Source organism: Oncorhynchus gorbuscha, unplaced genomic scaffold, assembly GCF_021184085.1.
Source record: "Oncorhynchus gorbuscha isolate QuinsamMale2020 ecotype Even-year unplaced genomic scaffold, OgorEven_v1.0 Un_scaffold_5037, whole genome shotgun sequence".
In the NCBI taxonomy this organism is placed as follows: Eukaryota; Metazoa; Chordata; class Actinopteri; order Salmoniformes; family Salmonidae; genus Oncorhynchus; species Oncorhynchus gorbuscha.
This window is the reverse complement of record NW_025748928.1, coordinates 21,817-29,377: the sequence shown is the minus strand read 5'-3', so window position 1 is coordinate 29,377 and position 7,561 is coordinate 21,817. Positions and strand designations below refer to the sequence as shown.

The following is a 7,561-nucleotide window of genomic DNA, read 5'->3' as shown; positions in this document are numbered from 1 at the left end:
GCTTTCCATACCTGGTGCTTTTCTTCTTTTCTTCACGCGAATGTTTAACAGTGTCTAATATTTACTTTTAGGTGATTTCTTTGATATTTTTTTTTTGCTGATAGTTGAGTCTAAGAAGCCTGTAGATCAATCCAACTGTTATTTCATTCTGATTGATATTGATTTTCATAGAAGCTTTTTAAGTTGGTATTAATATCGTTATTTGTTTTATAATTAAATCTGGTTTGACATGTTTTTGTTTTGTGAGGGCTGTGATTGGCTATTGAGATTGACTGTAGGCCTCCAGGTTGGACTTGAGACACCCCATTAGAAAATCTGGATTTAGAGGGTTTTTTTCCTCACAAAATTGTCACATGGTGTAACGGCGTTCGTCTGTTGAATGAAGAGAGTCGGACCGAAGCGCAGCGTGTAGGTTACTCATGACTTTAATGAAAGATATGACGGTACATGAAATAACTGAAATACGAAAACAAACGAAACGTGAAACTAATTACAGCCTATCTGGTGAATACTACACAAAGACAGGAACAAACACCCACAAAATACAAAGCGAACTCAGGCTACCTAAATACGGTTCCCAATCAGAGACAACGATAAGCACCTGACTCCAATTGAGAACCCCCTCAGGCAGCCAAGCCTAACTAGATACACCCCTAATCATACCCAATCCCAATGCTAATAAAACCCCAATACGAAACACAACATATAAACCCATGTCGCACCCTGGCCTACCCAACCATATAACAAAAACACAAAAATCAACGACCAAGGCGTGACAGAACCTCCCCCCTAAGGTGCGGACTCCCGGACGCACCTCAAGAGCATAGGGAGGGTCCGGGTGGGCGTCTGTCCATGGTGGCGGTTCTGGCTCGGGACGTGGACCCCACTCCATTAATGTCCTATTTCCTCCCCTTCGCGTCCTGGGATAATCCACCTTCTCCGCCGACCATGGCCTAATAGTCCTCACCCAGATCCCCACATAACTGAGGAGCAGCTCGGGACAGAGGGGCAGCTCGGGACAGTTTTAAACCATTTGTCAGCCGTGTAGTCACCCCTCCACGCTGTCTGATCTGGTAGTTTTAAACTATTTGTCCGCCGTGTAGTCACCCCTCCACGCTGTCTGATCTGGTCGTTTTAAACCATTTTACACGTCAGTAGCAACCTGTCAATGTACTGGTCTAACATGTTAATTGTAAAGCAAATATTTTTAAGCACTCAACTTGGAGGGCGGTTCCGTCACGTTGTCACAATGTCTGTGCTCACGTGGGCGTGGTTACTGACTTGGCAAAAGTCTATATGAAAAAACATGATCTCATTTAGAAGGCTAAAATCACATTTAATCTTTTCACAAATAGTTCAATTTAATCATATGTTTTACAACATTTAGATGTAACTCTGACATATACATTGTGAAAGCTCTTAAAGTTACAATGTTTCCGTTCTAACGTCTTCAATGATATCACAAAACAACAATTGATTTAACATGATTGTTCTTTAAGACTGTCTGCCTGTCGAGGACAAGTGACAGGAAGAATTAGCCACAGCACCTGATCAAGCATCTCTTGATTCTGCCTCCTTCCTCATCTTTTAACTCTTTCTCACCTCTCCCTCCAGATGAAATTCTGCATCTAGTGACTTCTGATTTCCCAACAATCTGCCCACTCATCCCATCCATCTCATTACATCATTTAAAGCTACTGTTATTGTCATGTTGTCATTATCTGCTAATAAAGTTTGCACACCATATCATACTGGGCATATAATATGTGAGATACACAGATGAACTAAAAAACTACTAACACTGCAGTGCCTGGACTTCGCAGTCTCCCTCTTCAAGTCCCCCTTCCGAGACTGCCTATTTGAGAACAAGTGACAGGCAGAACCTCCCAACCACACAGCACCCACCTCTTTATTCCACACACCAGAGTTAACTATGTCTGCCATGTGTGTACAAAAAATCATCTGTGAAAATAAAAACGATCAGAGTTTATGTATTACAATCTTAAATATTGCCAGGCATCCTTTGATGGTATTTATTTGTTCCACATTATTCATTGTTGTATGCTAGGACCTACAATAGACACACACACACACATATATATATTTCATATTCAACCACAAGGGCTAGTTTAAAATAACAGTTAAAATAAAACAGGACAGCCAGACAATCAAATGGAAATGAGCTGACTGTGATCTGTAAGGTAAGTCACTTTAATGTGTCAAGCAGATTACACGCGTTTATTGTCATTTCCGAAATGTAGCAACATGTAAGACGTGGATTTCATGTTGTAATGTTAACAAGGTACCAAAAAGTAGTACGAATTCATGTTTGTATTTGATTAGCTAAACAAAACTTTTAAACGGCGAAATTGTTGGGGAAAATCAGCTTTGTTTGCATAGCGATGATGAAAAGAACATAATTTAGGCTGTAATGATCTCCAAAATTATAATCATTAGGTCATCACACCATTCGTTTAGCAACGGACGCTAAGTTTATCGAATCCCAATGTGGCGTAGAGGGGGACATTATTTGGCATGACAGGCCCAATGTGTGCCATGAAAACAAACCATCACACAACCACCAGCCTGCAATGCTGACACACAGCATTAATGCATGGAATTATGTTTTTTTCCATACCCTAGTCCTACCATCAGCATGAAACAGCAGGAACAGGGATTCATCAGACCAGGCAAAGATGTTCAAATCCTCCAGTGTCCAGTCTTTTCAATTCTTAGCCCACTCCAACTGCAGTTTCTTGTTTTCTGCTGAAAGCTAATGGGGATCCATAATAAATAAACAGCATTAAGGATTGATAGCTTTCACCTGGGTTCACCTGGTCAGTCTGTCATGGAAAGAGCAGGTGTCCTTAATGTTTTGTACACTCAGTGCATGTTGTCTACTAGCTCATTCCCACAGAAACCTGCAGAGGGAAGCAGTTCCACCCAGTCAACCATCAGACTCCATTGTGAGACGTCTCACAAAGGATATTCAACCCTAAAAGCAAATTCAAGGTCATCTCAATATCTTTACAGTAGAAGCAAACAAAACACTCCAAAACTGACAAGATGCACACTGATCAGTAAAGAGAGGCTAACATTCTATAAACGCCCCCTTTCCTCTGCACAGTTCTCTCACAGTGAGAAAATAGGATTTCAAGTGCTCTACGCTTTCTCCATTTGATCCAATTCAACATTGCCAATTATTTAATGACATGATAAATAAGTGGAGAATCTAATCTTCGCTGGTCTGAGAGAACTGATGAGGCTTCTCTCCTGTGTGTATAAGTTCATGTAGTTTTACGTTGCCCAGACGAGAGAAACTCTTCCCACAGTCAGAGCAGGAATAAGGCTTCTCTCTCGTGTGTGTTCTCTGATGAACTTTTAGCTTAGTTGATGTTGTGAAGCTCTTCCCACAGTCAGTGCAGGAATACAGATTCTTTCCTGTGTGTATTTTTAGGTGTATTTTTAGCTTTGATAGAAATGGCAAAATCTTCTCACAGTGTGGGCAGTGGTGAGACCTCTTAGACATTTACATTTACATTTAAGTCATTTAGCAGACGCTCTTATCCAGAGCGACTTACAAATTGGCTCTGTGATCTTCCAGCTGCTCTCTGGATGTAGAGAATGTCTCAACATGGTATCCTGTGTGAACAACATCAGAAGAACCAGTCAGTTGGTGTGATATACATGTCAATCAAATGTATTTTATGAACCCCTTTTTACATCAGCAGTTGTCACAAAGTGCTTTTCAGAAACCCAGCCTAAAACACCAAAGAGTAAGCAATGCAGAAGCACAGTGGCTAGGAAAAACTCTGAAGAAGAAATGTAGGAAGAAACGTAGAGTAAAAACCTCAAGGGGTGGCCAGTTCTCTTCCTACTGTACTTGGTGACATGTATCCATATCAGTAGGCTGTACAACACAAAAAGAGAATTACAACTATTCTAAAAATGGGTAAGAGTCAAAAGCTAAAAAGGTACAAAAGGAGTGAAAATGATGAGCCATTTCATCCTTCACCGCCATCACAAGGGTTAGTCACTACACAGACTCCTTCTACAGCAACTTTTCATGCACAGTGGAGAAGTTGGGACGAACAACAAACTTAAAACTTGTGCTTACCATGAGAAACAGATGTCCCAATCTTCTCCACCTCTTCTTCATCTTTAATGTTGACGTTCAGCTCCAGTGTTTGACTGCAGTCTTCCAGCTTCACTGATGCCATCTCTGGATCCTGCAGTGAAAACTGGGCTCCACTGTCACAATCAGGACCCAGTGACTGTAGGTTTGGACTCAGTGTAGAAGGAGAGAGGAGGGCTGGGTTTGTCCTCACTGTTGATGTAGTAAAGAGAAACAGACACAAAGTTATTGTCTTGACAGTTCTGGCACTTTATTCTCTAAAAATTATATTTCTTAATGTTCAATTATCTAAGTCGTCTACTGGTCTACACCGGGAAACAGTGTATTCGGAAAGTATTCAGACCCTAGACTTTTTTTTGTTGCATTACGTTTTTCTAAAATGATTCAAATGTTTATTCCCCCTCATCAATCTACACACATTTTATTTTTATTTCACCTTTATTTCACCAGGTGGGCTAGTTGAGAACAAGTTCTCATTTGCAACTGCGACCTGGCCAAGGTAAAGCAAAGCAGTTCGACACAAACAACACAGAGTTACACATGGAATAAACAAAACATAGTCATTAATGAAGTAGAACAAAAGAAAACAAAAAGTCTATATACAGTGAGTGCAAATAAGGTAAGTTAAGGAAATAAATAGGCCATGGTTGCAAAGTAATTACAATATAGCAATTAAACACTAATTAAACAATACCCCACAATTACAAAGTAAAAGTTTTTTTTTCATGTTTGCAAATTTAAAAAATAAATAACTGAAATATCACATTTACATAAGTATTCAGTCTCATTTACTCAGTACTGTTTTGAAGCACCTTTGGCAGCGAGTACAGCCTTGAGTCTTCTTGGGTATGACGCTACAAGCTTGGCACACAGATCCTCTCAAACTCTGTCAGGTTGGATGGGAGCGTCGCTGCACAGCTATTTTCAGGTCTCTCCAGAGAAGTTTGAATGGGTTCAAGTCCGGTCTCTGGTTGGGCCACTCAAGGACATTCAGAATTGTCCTGAAGCCACTCCTGTGTTGTCTTAGCTGTGTGCTTAGGGTCATTGTCCTGTTGGAAGGTGAACCGTCGCCCCAGTATGAGATCCTGAGCACTCGAGCAGGTTTTCATCGAGGATCTCTGTACTTTTCTCTGTTCATCTTTCCCCTCGATCCTGACAAGTCTTCAAGGCCCTGCCGCTGAAAAACATCCCCACAGCATGATAGTGTCACCAACATACTTCCCCGTAGGGATAGTGCCAGGTTTCCCCCAGACATCACGCTTGGCATTCAGGCCAAAGAGTTCAATCTTGATTTCATCCAACCAGAGAATCTTGTTTCTCATGGTCAGAGTCCTTTAGGTGCCTTTTGGAAAACTCCAAGTGGGCTTTCACGTGCCTTTTACTCAGGGGTGGCTTCCGTCTGCCCACTCTACCATAAAGGCCTAATTGGTGGAGTAATGCAGAGATGATTGTCCTTCTGGAAGGTTCTCTCATCTCCATAGAGGAACTCTGGAGCTCTGTCAGAGTGACCATCAGGTTCTTGCTCACGTCCCTGACTAAGGCGCTTCTCCCCAGCTTGTTCGGTTTGGCAGGCCGGCCAGACAATTATTGGAAGAGTCTTGGTAGTTCCAAACTTCTATCATTAGGGAATGATGGAGAGGACACTGTGTTCTTGGGGACCTTCAAAGCTGCAGAAATGTTTTGGTACCCTTCCCCAGATCTGTGCCTCGACACAATCCTGTCACAGAGCTCTACAGACGATTCCTTCGACCTCATGGCTTGGTTTTTGCACTGACATGCACTGTGGGACCTTACATAGACAGGTGTTTGCCTTTACAAATCATGTCCAATTCATTGAATTTACCACAGGTGAACTCCAAGTTATAGAAACATCTCAAGGATGATCAATGGAAACAGGAAGCAAATGTTTTCGCTTTTTCATGAGGATTATTTATAACGTAACATTATATGGAAAAGGTCAAGGGATCTGAATACTTTCTGAATGCCCTGTACATCAGCCACTCACTATCACAAGGGTTAATAATGACAGACTCATTTCATAGAACAATACTGGTGTCAAACCATGCAAGTCTCAGTAGCATGAAATAACATTACTTTCTCATTGAAACAGTTCTACTGCAACTTTTCATACACAGTGGGAAGTTGGAATGAACAACAAACTTAGTTAGATAGAACCTGCTCTTACCATGAGAAACAGATGTCCCAATCTTCTCCTCCTCTTCTTCATCTTTAATGTTGACATTCAGCTCCAGTGTTTGACTGCAGTCTTCCAGCTTCACTGATGCCATCTCTGGATCCTGCAGAGCAAACTGGGCTCCACTGTCACAATCAGGACCCAGTGACTGTAGGTTTGGACTCAGTGTGGAAGGAGAGATCAGGCTGTGTTTGTCCTCACTTGATGTTACCGGCCTCAGACTTTATTCAAGTCGGCCAGTAGTAATAAAGAGAAACAGACAAAAGTTAGTCTTGAAAGTTCTGGCATTTTCTAAAAATACATTATATTTCTTGTTCAATTATCTTACTTGAAATAGGGACCAGTACTGTTTATATTTAGGTGCAGGATCTCCACAACACTTTTGAGTTAATATTCTATAAGAGGAACATGAGCTCAAGCAGTAGAAATTTGAGGTGGGTACACAGCTCTGGTGAGCTCCCGTCCAAGTCAAGCACTGATCTCATTTCAATGGATCAGGTAGATAAGCATTGGCAACAAAACATTAATCAATTCACATTAGACAAAGTGCATGCTTTAAATTAGGCTATGCAACTTTAAAGCACTTCATCTATAGTAGATACAGAATGTACATGCATAAATGACAAAAACCATGTATTACAAGGTTGCAGCTTGTTTGTACTATTTTCCTGAATAACCTTGCCTTCGATATATTGTTACAATACAAAACCAATAGCATTTCCGTTCACACCATACTAACATTTATAAAGATTGAAACAACTGAATATGTCTGAATATTACTACACATGTCGAAAACGGATAATTACTTTCAGCTTCAAAACAGTACTGCAACCGTCAAATTGTCTCTCCCTGCTGCACCCGCACTGCCCGAAGCCCGTTTACGCAGAATTACTTTGAGAAAAGTATGTACATCCACTCAGACAAACCAAGTCTCTAGTTATGGAACTTGTCAAGTAGTTATCACGTTCTTCATTCTGTTTGACACAAAAATAACACATCAAACCTTAACCAAAAGTGTTAATAACTTAAAAGATTTGTCACCTAGCATAGCATGACATGTTCTTTCGATGTTAGAAATGTAAATATTCTATTACATACCTGTAGTAATAAATAGAGACGGACACAATGATTCTCTTCTAGACTGCACGCTTTCTTTATTCTGAAGAATGTTGCGCGCCTGTCCGGAACTTCCTGTTCCCCATTACCACAGTGCAACCGTCCGTACGTTCCGG

At 40.9% G+C, this 7,561-nt stretch overlaps 2 long non-coding RNA genes across 2 annotated transcripts; both read right to left on the bottom strand.

Moving 5' to 3' along the window:
* Positions 1-920: 920 nt before the first annotated feature.
* LOC124028926 lies at positions 921-4,172 on the bottom strand. The gene is made up of 4 exons (XR_006837681.1): positions 4,118-4,172; positions 3,851-3,910; positions 3,582-3,642; positions 921-2,773 (listed from the first exon to the last, which is right to left on the bottom strand). It is a non-coding gene; the product is annotated as an uncharacterized LOC124028926 (long non-coding RNA).
* A 2,211-nt stretch (positions 4,173-6,383) lies between these two features.
* On the bottom strand, positions 6,384-7,561 carry LOC124028924. Its single transcript, XR_006837679.1, has 3 exons — positions 7,428-7,561; positions 7,136-7,303; positions 6,384-6,550 (listed from the first exon to the last, which is right to left on the bottom strand). It is a non-coding gene; the product is annotated as an uncharacterized LOC124028924 (long non-coding RNA).